Source organism: Ischnura elegans, chromosome 5 (assembly GCF_921293095.1).
Source record: "Ischnura elegans chromosome 5, ioIscEleg1.1, whole genome shotgun sequence".
NCBI classification, from domain to species: Eukaryota; Metazoa; Arthropoda; class Insecta; order Odonata; family Coenagrionidae; genus Ischnura; species Ischnura elegans.
Window position 1 is genome coordinate 9074109 of NC_060250.1, and position 17328 is coordinate 9091436.

General features: G+C 38.3%; 1 long non-coding RNA gene across 1 annotated transcript in view; it reads left to right on the forward strand.

Moving 5' to 3' along the window:
• Positions 1-9520, forward strand: part of LOC124158485 — a 53325-nt gene extending 43805 nt beyond the window's left edge. Inside the window, exons 4-5 of the long non-coding RNA XR_006864807.1 lie at positions 4791-4830; positions 9379-9520. This is a non-coding gene — a long non-coding RNA (uncharacterized LOC124158485). The remainder of the gene's footprint in view (positions 1-4790; positions 4831-9378) is intronic.
• The last annotated feature ends 7808 nt before the right edge of the window (positions 9521-17328 follow it).

Sequence of the window (17328 nt, forward strand, 5' to 3'; positions counted from 1 at the left end):
ACCTTTTAAGGTACTCGATGAGAATGACACAGCGGGCACAAAAACTCGCTCGGATTGCAGCTTAACTTTGCCAATCACCTGAAACGTACAACGAATATTTTCCACTACGAAGAGAATATGTAAAAAAATTAAAATATATGCAAATATTAATCATACGAGAACCAAATTCTCTATGCATTTAACGCCAATATCCAAGTCTTTCGGGCATGAGAAGTATAGCGCACACGCGAAAACACTATGATGATAAACCCACAAAAATTGGCAGGGATAAACCATGATATAGTACTTACCTTAAACCGGTGATAGAAGATGCAGTTGAATAAGCTATAACAAGAACAGGAACGAGGATAATAACGCTGTGTTGGTATCTTCGAAGTCAGGACGTGCCATGTTCGGCCATGTTCCAGATGCGAATGCGTTTCAGCGGAGGGATCCTTTCCGGTGTCGGCGCAATCAACGGTATAACTATATTAATTATTGCCGATTTCGAGTTATACTAAACCATATTAAAGCTATTAAATTAGGCAGTAATTAAAATCATTGCTTTGACCATTCAATCTCTGCAAACTGCTTCTAGCAGATAATCGGAAAAGCTAAGCGTTGACCTCGGAAAGAAGCGGAAGTGGGAGGGGTGTACACTCGAAAATTGAAGAAACGCAAGGAAAAGCGGCCGTCTCCTCGCGGTCTCTTACCCTTCTTCAGAGACAGTCCCCCGTGTGCTAGCTGGGACCCCTTTGAAGTGGTCATACGGTTGATCTTATGCTCGAGTGTGAGCAATCGCGGCTTAGATCGTGCGAATGGCTTTTTCCTGTCCAAATATTCATGTAAAATGTGATGTACCCGCACATTTGAGATGCCTACGTTGTCAGTCATCTCACACACTGATTGTTTAATCACCCAGCGTCATTCCATAGATTTTATTCACGATTTCTAGCGTGACGACCTCTTTCGGGCGTCCTGAACGTTCGACGTCACTTGAGCTGGTGCGACCACAACGGAATTCAGTGAACCACTTCTTCACCATTGAAATTGATACCGCAGAGTTTTCCTGGTATTTACGAAGTCTTTCCAAGGCTTTAGTGACATTTTTCGCGCAAAAATAATATTTAGTTAGCACGCGAAATTCCCTTTTTTCCGTCATTGTTAAAATTCGGAAGGTTGTCTGCTTTCACATGGTTTTCTGCAATGTCTGTCAAACGCAAACTAAACGAGGGAACTTGCTCGAAATTTCACAGTTGTTTAGTAATAGATGTAAAACTAACGGAAATATTGTTTTTTTTTTATATTAACTAAGTGGGAAATTGAAAAAGTCGCGAACTTATCAAATGATCCTAAAGGCCTGTCTAAAGGCCTGGTTACACGGTACATGAGAATGTACAAGAAAATGTGAGAATGTCTGAATCTCAGAATGAACGCGAAAATGCACTGTGTAACCACGCAAAATGTAAGAATGTATGAATTTCTGAACGCCTGCTCTAATTTCATTCAGACAATCATAAAATTTGAACTCAGAGTCACCTGGTGGCAGAATACGAAAACGACACATTCATTTCATCTGGCTTGTATAGGCGACTTCTTTGTTTACGTACGGCCCCGATAGTTATTTCGATTTGATATGATCTTGCTTGACTTGGATATATCACTGATTGGATATAGGTAGCGAAAGAATGGAACACAAGAAAAGGGGATGGGTAAAATGAAGGATCAGATGGAAAGGTGCTGAATGTATGAACCGCGAGAATTGTCCAAGATTGAGATCCAAATGATCGTTAAAAGGTCATAAATAGCATGTGATAGGCAAAGAAATAAGATTCAAGTACTATTTACTCTGTATTTACTCAAGTTCCTGTTTTTGAATCGAGACCGACTGCAAAGCGAGTCGAAATTTTAGGTGTTGCGTTGACATGCAGCGAACGTTATGGGAATGGCAGTTATAAATATTGAATTTACCTTGCCAAAAGCCTCATATTTCTCGTATATTCCTGTAGCGTGCGCCGATTCACAGGAGAAGGATGGAGAGAAATCACGACACACTCGCTTTCAAATCTAAAATTCAACTGCCTTTATTATGTCCTGTTTATTATGTCACAAGGCTTAAGGGCACGAGAAATTTTGAAAATGTGCTTTTATTATGGAACACTACTATCCAACAAAATTTTAACGATATCGGCGAAAGACACTTTGAGAATATTCCTTGTTAGGGGCTCCTTGTGACGAGAGGCCGGCCGCCCATTACATTCCTTATTTTTCACCGTGGTTTAATCGTAATCAGTATTTATTCTCGTAAACAGCCACTTTCCTTATAATTTGATCCTACAATGGGTAGAATGATAGGTACATTTATAGAGTTGTTTACAAAGTGAAATTAAGTAACTTGATAAAATCCTGCGGTAACCCTGATTTAATAGTGTACTTACGTTGAGGATATCCCGTTGACAATATAGATAATGTATTTGACTCCATTCTATGGATCATCAACCACTCATTACTCTTATTTTTGTCCCTTCGAACACAAGCAAAAAACTTCTCCGGCGAGTAAATAGAGGTACTAGACGTCGGGGCACTTTATATGGTTTTATGGGATACACTATTTATATGGTTTTCACACGTTTTTCTATTGAAGACCCATGCTACAATATGCTTACTGCATTAAGCAAATGATGTAGGTGTGTAACGTAGATCACAATCTGCAATCAACTTATTTTAATTTAATCTTTCCAAAGCCCCCCAAACAATCGCCTTTATTTATTTCAACAACGCCTTGGCAACCCAATATATTCACAATCCGAAGTTTGACGATAAAGCAGCAATTATATTCGCCAAATTTGCGTTTGAGTCCCTAAATAGACAGTTTTTCTATCCACTTCCTCAGTCTGTCATCAGTGGATGCCAGGCCGTGATGTAACGCGCGCACGCCCCGTCACGTGTTTTCAAACAGTCGATGAAGATTATTTTTAAAGACTCTTATCTCAGCTATAAAACATTATTCATCCGCGAAATTTTCGGCAAGTACATTTGAGGTAAGGATCTTATTATTCTAGTACTTTTAAAAAAGTTTGCATGTTCTCCATTGGTTTATATTTGAAGTTGAAATAATTTGTTGCGCATTAAAGAATGTACGAAAAAATGTCCGAAAAAATGTACCGTGTAACCACCCACTCGTGGATCTTGTCCATGAGAATGTACTAGAATCTGTTCAGAAAACCATTCAGAAAAATGTACAGATTCTTGTAATTCTAATGTACCGTGTAACCAGGCCTTAACGCAAACTAACTCAAACGGAACTAGCTCAAAATTTCACAGTTTACTAATAGATGTTAACTAACGGGAAAATTGTTGTTTTTATATTAACTATGTGGGAAATTTAAAAAGTCACGGACTTATCAAACGGCTCTCGTATGCAATACAAATTTATAAGCGGTTTAAGTAATAATCGTAAGTCAGTTAATGGAAATGGAACTCCAAAATGGACCTCGAATGAGTTTAAATGATAATTATTTGATTTTCCTTGTAGCTTAAATCCTATTTTTGGGGCCGTTTTGAAATGTGATAAGGTTATATTCACTACGTACCGGGATTATAGGTTGCGTAAAATAAGGTATTTAATAGCAACTCCATGGCAAATGTCGTTAATAATGGCGATTTTTGGCGTCATCATGTAGATTATTATTGTAAAAACATCGAGTTCTATGCTTTCAAAGCATATTTCGCACATAAACCGATGGCTATAACCATCTATTTATAAGTTCTAACTTATAAGTTCTAACAACACGTATCTTAAAATTTGGCCGGTTTTACACAGGTATCTTAAAAAAAGTGTAATAGCATTAAAAAAATAAAATTCAAACAAAAAACAACTATAGTTGGCAAATTAATGCTTCTTTTTCAGTTTTAGGAATTTTTGGTTTTTAATTTTAGTGTACCATTAGAAAAAATAAATCGTTTCTTTGCCCTCCTGAAAAGTTGTTATTTTTGAGATACGTGTCATTAGAACTTAGCTATCGAAATGTTGAAATTGTTCCATAGCAGTTTCCAATGGAAATCCAAAGCAGTTCAAAATGTGTTACATATATGAGTTAGAAAGGTGTACAAATGTGTTGATGACATGGTAGGACGCTATGATGTCATGAACTACTGTGTACCTTGATTCAATTCCAAAGCAGTTCGAAAGCACATACAAATGAGAGCTTACAAAGCTGATAGATAACAGATCTAAATGGCTTACACAGCAGAAATTTTTACCTGAATGTACATTGACTAAAATACCATGAAAAAATTAAGTGCAAAGGGTGAGTCACGTGGAAATAAATAAAATGTAAAAGGTAATCTTTTTAAAGATATGGTTTTTCCCTATTCTATTTATTAATTTACCATGTTTTATTTTCTGTTGTATGACAAAAGATTACACTTGGGGTTTTTATTCTAAAATACTATTATCTTGGCTTTTTTCCACAATCCAATTTTTTTACCCCCAGTGAATTATTGTGTGATTAAGTTTTGACCTTGGTCTCTTGTGATATTACCCTTAAGTTTAATTTTTTATTATAAGTCCGTAAACTTAATGCTATTTTTTAGCTAAATTTTTAGTTATTTATAATTTTAGTTGGATAGTATTTCTCCCTGGTATTTGAATCGTTTCACTCTGTCAAACCTGGTTCCCATGACATTTATCGTCATCACTATAAAATACTTCTTTAGTGAAGTGCTAGTATTTAATATTTGCACCATTTACATATTTCAAAAACCAGTTGTTCCTTCTCCCTAAGTAAAATTCTTGTTCAATCTTCCAGGTACTCCTTGTCATAAGTGAGGAGAACTACACCTGAAAATGTAAGGATGCTTGCCCTCCATTATATTTACAATTAACCCTTCAGTTGAAAGTGACAGTATATGAGTGGGCAGGTTACTGGGGGAAATAAGTACAAAAGCTCGTAACTTTCTCTTTTTACCTAGCGTCTCTGGCCCTTCACATTACTTTTTGCCCAAACTATTTCTTTCGTGAATGGGGCATTTGGCAACCTTCCCTTCTTTCCCAGACCAGCCTCTCCTGCACTTGTTAGTGGTCTCATTCCATTCCCTTGAGATATCAGACTGTCCTTCAATTATCCTCGCAATGCTCTCTGGCGAATGTGTTAGAAATTATATGCATTGGAGAGTTTTTAACTAATGTAAGGTAATTCTTATGAAATAATTTCGCCAAATTAACCAAAGGTCCGCATATCTGTCCCTTTGTGCACGGGTTCCTCCCCACAGACCCTGGGGTAAAGGGTAGGGTTTGGATGGTATTATAATGCTTTTTTAACTGCTCTACCCCTCCTGGCAGAAAAGAAATGTTCTGGATTCCTTGGCAGTTTTCCCACTTGGAGTATAAGACTTGCCTTCTGGGGATTTCATCTCAAATCAGGCAGAGAGGTGTCAGGTGACTATCACGGATTTCTGTGAAAGTTATATCTATGAAAGCAGTATCCTTGTTATGAATAATACCACTGCTTTATGGGCCATGGTTCCTTAGTAATCAGAATTTATGTGGTTTTTCATTTTTTACTCTGAGGCCTGACTGTGCAATTTTAAAAGGATGGTAACTTCATAACAGTTCAGTTCTGAGCTGAGATAAAGTGATCATTATTCGTCACAAGGATACTGCTTTCATATATAACTTTCAGAGAAATCCGTGATGGTCACCTGACATGATTTTGCACTATCTGCCTGATTTGAGATGAAATGGCCCTTCTGGCTACTGCAGATGAAGGGTTATAGCAACTTATTGAAAAAATTAGTGGCGGATTAAAAATTGTCAAAAATTTTATTTTCTACTTAGTTACTTGATTTTTTTACTAAATTGCATAAAAAACCTTTCCCTTTACTCATTCAGTGTTTTAGCCTGAAGGTTGATTTGAATGGGTGAGTGTAGAGCTCTCTATAGACTAAAGATATGATTAGCACACACACTGGCTCATCGGCAGTTCCTTTCTTGGACCCTCCTCACACTTCAGGGATTTTGTTTAGGGGTGTCAAATATCTTCATCTGGGATTTGAACTCCCACCCACCTAGTGGGTATAGGTTCAAATCTTGGTGGTGGTGGAGATTTCTCAGAGACTGCTTGATTCCTTCTTGAGTGATTTGTTGAGGGCATTTTTAATACAGCGCATTGACTCTTGGATTGCACATTGGGCCGTGGTCTCCTCGGCATCTTTTGTTAAGAGCAGGCTAATGCCGATGCTGGGTTTTTCTCCTCTCTTCCTTCCCAACCCTTCTCCCATGGAGGTTAATGACGTAAGCTGTTGGTCACCTCCTCAAAATACCATACGATATATGTCTGAACTTCCACACAGTAACCAGCATGCTGTGGGACTATCCAATCCTTGAATTATTGGTGGAATTGATTGAATAAGGATTAAATTTATTGAATCTGTGTAGGCTAAATAAAAGAATGGATTGGATTATTAGTACATATGTTTCTTTCTCATTGAAGAAAGAAGAAAATACAAGGCTGCAAAAACAGAGGAAGGACAGAATCGTTACAAGAGAATAAGGAACGAAATATGTCGTAAAGCGCGGAAGGCTAGAGAAGCGTGGATGAAAAGCATTTGCGAAGACGTGCAAAACAATCTTAAACATGGAAAAGTAGAGGCCGCTTATAGGATAGTGAGGAACCACTTTAAGGAAAGGGGCGAAAAGAAACCCTACGGCGTAAGATGTAATACCCTTAGGGACAAAAACGGAGAACTATTGATTGAAAACGAAGAAAAAGGGAAGAGATGGAAGAAATATCTGGAAGATTTGTACAAAGGAAGTCGCCTCAGAACGAATGCTATCGAAAACGAGAGGGAAGTGGATGCCGATGACATGGGAGCCCCAATTTTAAGATCGGAATTTGATGCGGCTGTAAGAGACCTCAGGATAAATAAAGCGTCTGGCATTGATGACATTCCTGCAGAACTAATTAAAAATTCAGGAGAGAAGACGTTGAACCAGCTATACAAAATCATTAGTGAAATGTATACGACAGGTGAGATACCAAAGGATTTCGAGAGGAACATTATAATCCCTATTCCTAAGAAGAAAAGAGCGGAGAAGTGCGAAGATTTTAGGACCATAAGCCTTACTACACATGCGTCAAAGATACTGACAAGGATCATCTATAGAAGAATAGAACGAAAAGCAGAAGAGTACTTGGATGAGGACCAATTTGGATTCAGAAAAAACAAAGGCACAAGGGAAGCAATATTGGCCCTAAGACTGCTCATAGAGAAGAGAATGGAAAAGAACAAGCCAACATTCGTTGCGTTTGTGGAATATCCATGGAGAAAAAATTAGCATGCTAAGATTTGCCGATGACATAGCCGTTATAGCAGAAACAAAGAAGGATGTGAAAAATATTCTGGTTAATATGGGTAGGGTAATGTGTAGATATCAACTGAAAATAAGCACGAAGAAAACCAAGATCTTAGTATGCAGCAGAATGGAAGAAGTCAAGACCAACATTAAAATAGTGAGGCAAAAAGTGATAGAGGTGGATGAATTCTGTTATTTGGGGAGCAAGATAAGTAGTGACGGGAGAAGCAAGAGAGAAATTATCAGCAGAATAGCCCAGGCGAAGAGAGCATTCCACCAAAAGAGAGACCTGCTTACAGCGGGAAACTTAAATATGGAAGTAAAGAAACAATTTATAAGAACCTACATCTGGAGTATGCTCCTATACGGAAGTGAGGCATGGACAATGACCACAGCGGAGAAAGCAAGGATAGAGGCCTTTGAAATGTGGTGCTACAGAAGAATGATGAAAATCAAATGGATCGACCGAGTTAGTAACGAGGAAGTGCTAAGGAGGGTATATATATATATATAAACAACCAGGCCACATCTTGAGACATGATGGCCTGATGAAGACAATCGTCGAATGACAAGTGGAAGGCAAGAATGGAAAAGGAAGACCTCGAACAAAATATATGGAACGAGTAAAGAGAGATGTGAGAGAGAAGAAATACGTAGGTGTGAAAAGATTAGCTGATAGGAGAACTGAGTGGAGAGCTGCGTCAAACCAATCCTAGGATTGTTGACCAGTGATGATGATGATGATGTATGCATATTGCATTTACTGTGTGCGTAGGTGCGTGGTTAATACGACTCATCCGGGAGGACTTTCCTTTGCCCACCGCGTATCCTGAGAACAATTCCATATTAGCACCCGAAATCCAGACTATCAAAAATTTATTGCAAGAGATTAGAAAAAAATATAGCCATGAGATATCGACCAGTATTTTACTTTCATTGATATGCTAATTTCTCCTAACCACTCGAATTTTCTATTTAATCCCAATGGTATTTCTTTCTTCAGTTTGGCCTAATTTCTATTTCTACGCACGATTCCTGATTTTTTCCTTTTTTTCCTTTATTCGCAGCATCTGTTGTTCGTATGATGCTTTTCAGCATTCTCTCTCCTAGGTAAACACTTCAATTACAGCCTTTGTCTTCTCTTTATCTCCTTGAGCAGTTTCCTCTTGTCAGCCATCAAGCCAAGCTTTTCCTTGTTCAAATTCCTATCACTCCATCTCTTTTTGTTTTAAATTGTGCCCTCCTTACCTTCATCCATTATATCTCAAGCTTGTAGTCCTCCACTTTCCTCAATAGCCAATTCTCCTCCCTGAATATTATTGCGCTCCATATCAGGAAGTGATTGTCTCATCTTATCATAATCATTGATCAACAATCCTACAATAGGTTTGACGCAGCTCTCCACTCAAGTCTCTTAGCAACAATTTTTGTCGCACCTACTTATTCCTTCTCTTTCTTTTCCTTCTTAAACTGTCTTACTCCAAAATCTTAATCTTAATAACTTAATCCACTGTATCTATGACTCTCTTTCCATCTCGTCCTTGGTGGTAATAATCTCTGGTGTCTTCATCAGCCTTTTACCCACCACAGAGTTCATCACTGGTGTGTTTATGTTTGATATTTGGGTTGCATATCATGTTATTATGCATTGTTTAAGTTTTGTGAATTGTGAAATGGCTCTAATATGCAACTCAAGAATTATGCATTTTTACCCCTTTTTGAGGATTATCTGCAATGCATGCAACTGATTCTTTATATGTATTTCTGAAATAATGTAGCCAACCACAAATTCACATAGTTTAAGTATTTAAAAACCTTGTCTGCTTATTATTCAAATCATTCAATCCTTTTTGTCTTTCTTCGGCTCTTCCCTTCAAAATTAATTCTGTGATATCAGATTTGGCTGCTGGAATTTAAATTCCATCTCCTCATTTTTAATATTACTAATCTTTGCATACATTCAATGCGGATCTCATCTGTTGATGTGTTCTGTGCTACCTTGGTCTACTGAGCCATATTAATTCGCATTCTTTTCTTTCCAGTTTAGAGACTTGGAGCTTTCTCCTCTTTGTACATCCACAATAATAATTCAACAGGGTCCCAATCATGACTTTGGGTGTAAGCGTTGCATTTCAGAACCAAATTTGACCAGGATTTGGACCGGGCAACCTTTTCCATTTTTCACGTGGAAATACATGGCACTATAATACGTTGTTGAACCAATAAAATATATCAACCACTAATTTAATGCTTGCGAGTCAATTTTGTACTAAAATGGAAAACAGTCTTTTCTGCCATCAACCACAACGTCATAGCTGACAAACAAACGGGAATCCTTTATTGGCAATTTTCTGGGATTCATTCACATATAATGCACTAACAATCTCCCTATCGTCTGACATGTTGATCACGCCCAGAACTTTTTCGTCGTACCAACCAAGGGTATTTAAGTATCAGTAGTAATCCTAGGCTGGAGACAAATTTTGTTACACTTAACTGTGGCTAGTGGAACCTAGGCTGTGGAGGAACCCTTCTCTTCAACACAGTGGGTCCGCCTCCCAATATCACCCAATCATTCGAAGCGCTAGTGCGAGCACCTCAAGTCTACGCAATAATCATGAGGATACGTATGTAAAAAAACAACTATCACATCACTGGAGGTGATTCACTGATAAGGGAAGTTATGATCATAATGAATTCTGATTCAGCAGTATATTGTTATTCATTCCATGAAAATGCATACCCTAGAAACAGAGCTGCGGGACTTATATTCTTAATTGCTCAAGAAATGTAAGCCTAGCGCTCAGTTACCGGGTCTCCAGGTGCTCCAAGCCTTATATGTAGAGATACGTGAAAATCGCACTTTCATTTTTATTTTATCGTACTTTCAATAACAGGTCATTGCATTTTGTAGCGTCTATTTTTTATTTTCATAATGAGGTAGATGACGATAAAATGTAGTGAAACACAGTTTTATGGCAAAATACGGAATATTTTAAATAATTATGTTGTAGAACAATAACAAATGAAGGAATAAGACATAGTGGCGGGGGTGTAGCTTGCCCGCGCCCACTTGTAGTTCCTAGCCACGTAGAGTCCCAGCCAACTAGCAGCTGGCCAGTCGCTCACATGCTTTAAGCGGTGAGTGTCGGCGGAGAATTTAAACTGCGCTCGGCACAAAATGTACGAATTTTGCCCTCGAAAAGGCAAATTTGCGTAAAAATATCATAAAAGTCCAGTCATCGCATCTATGTTGCACTTATTTGCGCACATCGCATCTACATCGCATTTGCGATTTTCACGCATCTCTACGCATATGTTTAGCAACTGTGTGACGCCATTTGTTCGCTCTCAGCAGTTGTGGACGAATCGCGCAGCTTTACTTTATATTTTATTATTTCTAATTTCGCGATAGATATCAGCGTTGTCGGCAATTGAACGTAATTTTCTGCTAATTTGGGAACAGTTCATATATCTGTGAACGGTATAATTAACGGAAGGGGACCGTTTACGCTTCCCTGTGGGACACCTGATGTCACTTTAAGCTGATTACGTCAAGAACTACTTTTTGAAAGAAAAAAAAAGACATTTACACTTTTGTATCTCGGAAAATCGCGTATTCAATTTACCATTGTTTCGTTCCTCAAGGCTTCGTGCACAAATTATTCTCGTGTGCGTTTTACTCGTTCGTATAAGTCGATGAACCGCATGACTCTATTCCTCCGCGTCTGCCTGTCTCTCGCGCCCGGCTTTTCTCCACCCTCCCTCTCCCCTGCTAATGAACCGCATGAGTCGTGGAATTATTTATTGCTGGGTGAGCCTCGAGAGGCGATGAGAAATCACTCGAGTGGTCTCATCCGTCGCATCCTCTGTCGGTCCCTAATCACGCGGCCCGAAGCGAGCGGAGTGGAGAATCTCGCACGCCCTGCTACTACTGTAGTCTACTTATATAAGTAATTTTTCAGCTCTCGTAGGCGCAAACTATAATGGGACATCACGTCAAAAGACGGATGCCACGAGACGCAACGCGGTAAGATACCGCTCGTCTCCAATATGGGACGTAAGTCGCTATAAAAAAATTCAAAAAGGAGCAGATGGAAAGAATTGAGTTCGATAGAGTGTTTGACACTCGAGCATTGTTTTTTCATTGCGTTTTTTTTTCTTTATGCCGTAGTTTTCCGCAATACTTTTTGAAAAATGTGTTCTTTAACTCTCTGTATGCACTTATTTTACGTTCTATATAACTGTGTACCTAATTTATCAACGTTTTCAACCACATCTAGCTACTTGATGCAAGTATTGTCAGTTTTACCCACTGAGAATGTTGATTTTTTTATACTTTTAGGTAAAAGTTTACATTGAGCCACAAAATTCAATTATATAAAATGCAATATTCCGCTCAAGGGTAGTCATATTATTCTTCGGGTATTTGTTTATTTTCGTAGTTTTACGCCTTTCCATTCTCGTAGTTTTCATTTATTTGATTTCCGAATGAGGTCAACGGAATTACCTACATCCGGTTTGGTGAGACACTGCACTGACGGCAGTTGTGCTCCAGACGGCCTCTGATTGGCTAGACGTCTCCTCGACGATTTTGAAAAGGCATTGTTGGCTCCCCGTGTTGTTTGCCCGCCCTAATGTATCATCTGTCACAATTCTTTATAATATTGGTTTATGTTTTGCGTGCTAAAATAAGTGTTCAATTGAATCACGTCTGACTTTGGTAGAGTGGTCTGTTTACTAGTACTGCTACTAGAGCGGTCTGTTTACTCCTGAGGATTTGGACCTCTCTTCTAGATCAAGTTTTTCTACCTTTGACTGCATCGATCGGTTAAATATCTCTCATTTTGGTGGTGCAATAGAAAAGAACGTCCCAAGGAGCCCTATGATTGGAGGCATTTTCAACAAATTTTTCAGAATTTGGGTTGTCAGGTTAATTAATTAGGAAAGGGTACAATTTATACCTACCGTATTTCGCAAACATTTTGCAGGGGGGTCGAACTACTCGCAGCGGACAGCCTTGGGTGTTTCGGTCAAATGGCGCTGTGATCCATATCTGTATCGAAATACTTACAATAATTCCTAGTGATTTAGTTTACGATGCTCGTTTTATCTCCCTACAAGAATCATTTCGTCTATCATGGATTTCCGTGTTATTTACGTACTTATCTCTGTGTTTACACTTTATTTTGTATACCCAGTGTTTTTTCACAGATTCCTCGAGTTACTCCAATCTTCTTTTTTCTATAATACGTTTACTCTAGTCTATCATTATTTTCTTTACCATTATCCTGGCACATCGTTGAGGAGTTTTCTAAAAAGTATCTTCCTTTTATTTTAGTAATGTGTTTTATATTCAAACAGTTTATTTCGGAGATACAGCTTTAGAGTAATTTAAACAGTCATTTTTAATTTGGGACTTGGTGCACGGCCTTGGCGGTGATGGTAAAACATGTTTCTTCTGCGGAAATTACTGCGCAAACTATCAACTTATCGACTTATTTCCTGTAATATCTGTAATATCTTAGAGAAATTATTGCATGGTTTTAGTGTTGGATAACCGTGGATTTCCAGTGTATTTTGGGAGGACCCTACTCAGCCACTGTGGGATGAATTAGTGGAACTTCGAATTATTTGGTGAAATTGTTTTGTAGCCGTAAACCTCCAAAGCAAGTGCTGTATGAAGTTTGCTGGTAAATTTCTGTTTAATGTCGTGCCAAACACCGAGGAAATCTCTTGATGTTTACCGTCACTGTTTAAAATTCTTCTATGCTTTTCACTTCTCGTATCCAGTCTCGAGAACATTATGAGATGATAATCTAAAGACAGGTAAAGAAAGAAATACACGGGAATTTAATGAGAGCAATAACGAGCCAGGTAGGTGCATGATAAGGTAAGGATGAAGGTTTGCCAATTGTCAATTCACGAAAGGAGTTTGTGGCGTAAAGATGTGAAGGATCTTGGAGAGAAGGGAAAAATTAATGGTCGAATGTTCTTGTACGTTTTTCTCGCTGTCTCTGGTACTTATGGTCACGAGGTGTGTTCAGAAAATGACGGAAATTTTGGCGAAAAAAAAAATAATTCCTTCATCTACAAAACTTTTTTTACTTTCAAAATAATCCCCACTGGATTCGAATCCTCGAATTCTCAATCGATCTTAAGGATGGCCTTCAGCGATTTTTTTTTCATAAAACGACTGCCATGGAAGGTTCTCTTCAGTTGTGGAATGGGGAAAAGTCACTCAGAGTCATGTCTGGATAATAATTAAGCCGGGGCATCGTTACAGTATTGTTTTTGGCCTAATATTTAGGAGCAATCAATGAAGCCGAAAATCGCCGAGCTCAATTTTTATTCATCACCCCGAAGTCAGCACTATTAGGCCTTTACATCGGGGAATACAACAAATAACAATGGACGATCACAAGCATCCATAAAAACACGTTTATCCTTAGTAACTGCCACAGATAAAGTAAAGCTGCTGAAAATTTTATCATACTTAAGGGGTATGTAGTTGTGCAGGGTGGTGCATACCAACGCTATAAAAACTTGGCAATCGGACTCTCTCAACTCGTAACCCGAGAAATTAAAAATTTCCCGATAATTTCAGAACACATCTAGTATGTGCGTTTCCCGCTTTTGAAGAGTTACATCGTAATAAATTTTCAGGAAATGGTATTCTCCGCCCAGGTAAGCCGAAATATCGATGTGCGGCTATTCTAAAGGGAATAACCATTTCTCTTGGCCTGGGTTAGGATAAGGATTTAGTTCCTGGTGCTTTAGCCAACCAGACAACCAATGCAGTTGATATTTTCTCTATTTGTATTATGCACTTGCGGATGACTCGGTGTAAGGGTACCTCTATTTTTAGTGCTTCGCTTATTAGTGGTAGGGTTTTTGTGGCAATGTGCTCTTTGTGAAAATAAGTCGTGATCGAAAAAACAATTTTATTTTTTTATTTAGTGGTACAGTTAGTCAGAAGGTTATTTATGAATGTTGTCATGGATACAATGAGGACGGGAGCGTGGTAACCTAGTGGGTAGAGCGCTTGGTTGCTGATCGATGGGTCTCGGGTTCGAATCCCGGGATACCCCCGTACCAAATCCTGGAAGTGCGAGGTGGCCTTGAGAAAGGAACTGGCCCTCCTACCCTGAAAGTGTGACCAATTCACACGCCTGTCGCTTTATCAGTGGTGAGCTCTACCCTCTCATGTCCAAGCCTACCATAGGGTTGTTTCAGTGAGTAAGATTGTGTACAATTTTTCAACTGATTCAACGAAGCAAACATTAAATTTATCATTGCGTAATAACTTACGTATCATCACGTTTAGCTACAAAAATTATATACATCCAGCTGCAAGGAAAAGGCCAAAAAACAAAGAAGGTAATGAAAAACGGGAAGACGCGATATCTCTCACCGGTGAAATTGCAGCAGTACATTATACGTTACACTTGAGGCCTCCTAATTATTCTTAATTAAAGTTATCATGCATCAGAATTAGTGAGGCCTTTGCAGTCCTATGTGAGATCCTTGCAAACTACAACCATGTATTCACATGTGAAGTGCATGTAGCATGCCTTTCAGGATGAGAGATTAGTATAGCCACCAGGCTGTTGCGGCCTACGTTATAAATATACGAAGTTATTGTTTCGATCAGACTCTGAGGTAAGCTATGGTAGAATGTTTTATATAAATCCCACAGTTATAAAGCGACTAAAGCAATGGCTTTTGAATGAAGAACATTGCAAACATTAAGGTACATCGGTAGATTGAAAATGCATGTGTGCATTTCATGGTCATGAGTGCTGAAGTGATAAATGTTTGTAATCTTGTGATGATTGCCTCCAATAATACGTCAATGCTTTTATGTCAATTTTTGCTTTGTTAAATTTACAGCTATTGGCGGATTTCTGTAGTAACTGGTGAAATTCATTTGTTATTAACCAGAGATCCTTATTGATGGGACGGTGCCGCAAAAGACTTGCTAACTGCTCTCTTTGCCAGTTATTTACCAGTTACAGATCTGAGTTTTGAAATATTTATCTGCTATTGGTGAAAATTGGCTTATGATTGATTGACCTCTGCAATAAAAGTGTGAAAATGGACCAGTCGGGTAGTGATGGACACCATCACGTCGTCCTTCGTCGAATTCGCTCCAGTGCTGCTTCTTGGAGGAAGACGCATTGGGCGACAATGAAGGGTACAAAAATGTCTTTAAGCTAGATCAAACCAAATAGTGATGTTTTCTGCATGCTATGATTCCCATAACCATAATGACGAGGGTGAACTAGAGGATATTTTCAGGCTTGATATCGTAAAGTTGTTACATATTATCAGATTAACAGCTACTGGCAATTTTCCACAAATACATTGATTGCACAACCGGTTTCAGTGCATATTTTAATATCTACAGCTATCCTCCTGAAGATGATACAAAATATATTTCAACTGGTCGACAAGTGAAATTATATTTTAGTGGAAAGTTGCTATTATCATTTAAAGGGTGAATTAAGGCTTAATTTTCTCCCCGTTAAACTGAGCCCTAAAGGGTTTTAAGCCCTGATTCTCTCGCAGTCCTTTTTCTCTTCCCTGATGCCCGCATCCCATGCAGAAAGCTCGCTGTCATCCTTATCTCATTTTCATCGCATCTTTGTGTGATCTGTCTCGGAAGGTCTGTAATAAAGCAAGTGGGCTTGAGTTCATCCCCTGTGGCATCTCTTCACTTACCCCCTTTGTTGCATATCTTCTCTTAGCTACTCATCGTTTACCTCATTGACCCCATTCCATGATCTTTATGTGAATTCCGTCTGGTTATATTCAGCCGTATAAGATTGAATATCATCCATGCTCTATGTCATCGATTCCTTTTTTTACCTCTCTCCCATGCGTAGTACGACTTTTTCGCTTGTCATTGAATTTAGTTTAAATTAACCTCTTTTGGGCCTTAAAATACGGGTGTATGCCGCGTGATAAAATAGGCTATTTGGCTCAATATTTCTTGATTATTCTTGAAATATTTTGATACTTGCTTTTGCTGCTCTGTGTGTGAATTTTTAGTGCTAGGCTTTTGGGCTGCTATTGTTTATTTTTGCTATGAATGGTAGTGTATTAAATTGTCAATATGGAATAGTAATGGTAATTTTACTCTTTTCCATGTATTGCTTTTCTTCTCTGTGTGGATTACATTTACGGTATTTTTTTGGTAAAAATGAGATTGTACACGGCGATTTATGTTGTTTTAGTAAAAAATTATAGGAATCCTTGAAGTAGAAGAAATAAGTCACAAAGAAGATTTCGATTTCTGTTGAATTTTAATGAAGGCGAGAAAAAATATATTAAGGTCGCCGAAAACGATATATCATCACACAGAAAAAGTTTCATTGGCCGCACGAAGACTAAATTTCGTATGAGTTGACTAAATCCTAATCATGAACATCAAAGAAACGCGAACTCCCATGTTTCACTAATAAGTGTGAATAACATTTCGTGAAAATTAAGTTTCATTTTTAACCCCTTCGACGCTTTTAGTTTTAAATTCACTCTTCCGTTGCAGCTTGAGCAAGTAAGTCAGCTCAACTTTTTAGGGAGTACAACGTTAGAGGAAAACGGTTACGGCAGTAAGGATATCAGGAAGAGAATTGCTTAAGCAAAGAGTCTTTCAGGAAGACCCTTATGACAGGATCGTTATGTAAGATGTTATTTTATTCCTGATTTATTCAGTACAGCTGCATATGTACTACCAAATGAATGAATTTAATACTCCAAACTTAAATGTGCATAATTTTTCAACAACAGTTATAAAAGGAGCTTTAGGTAAATTCAATGGTTAAAAAACAGCGTGGAAGCTATCCTTAAAAATTAAAAACGAGACAAGTCAGAAAACAAAGAAAATATATATGATTTTCTGAATCATTATCATTATGAATCCGATACGTGACAAAAAAAAACGCATTTTAGTGCCTTGGTTTGACAAGTTTCTGACGGACGATTTCATT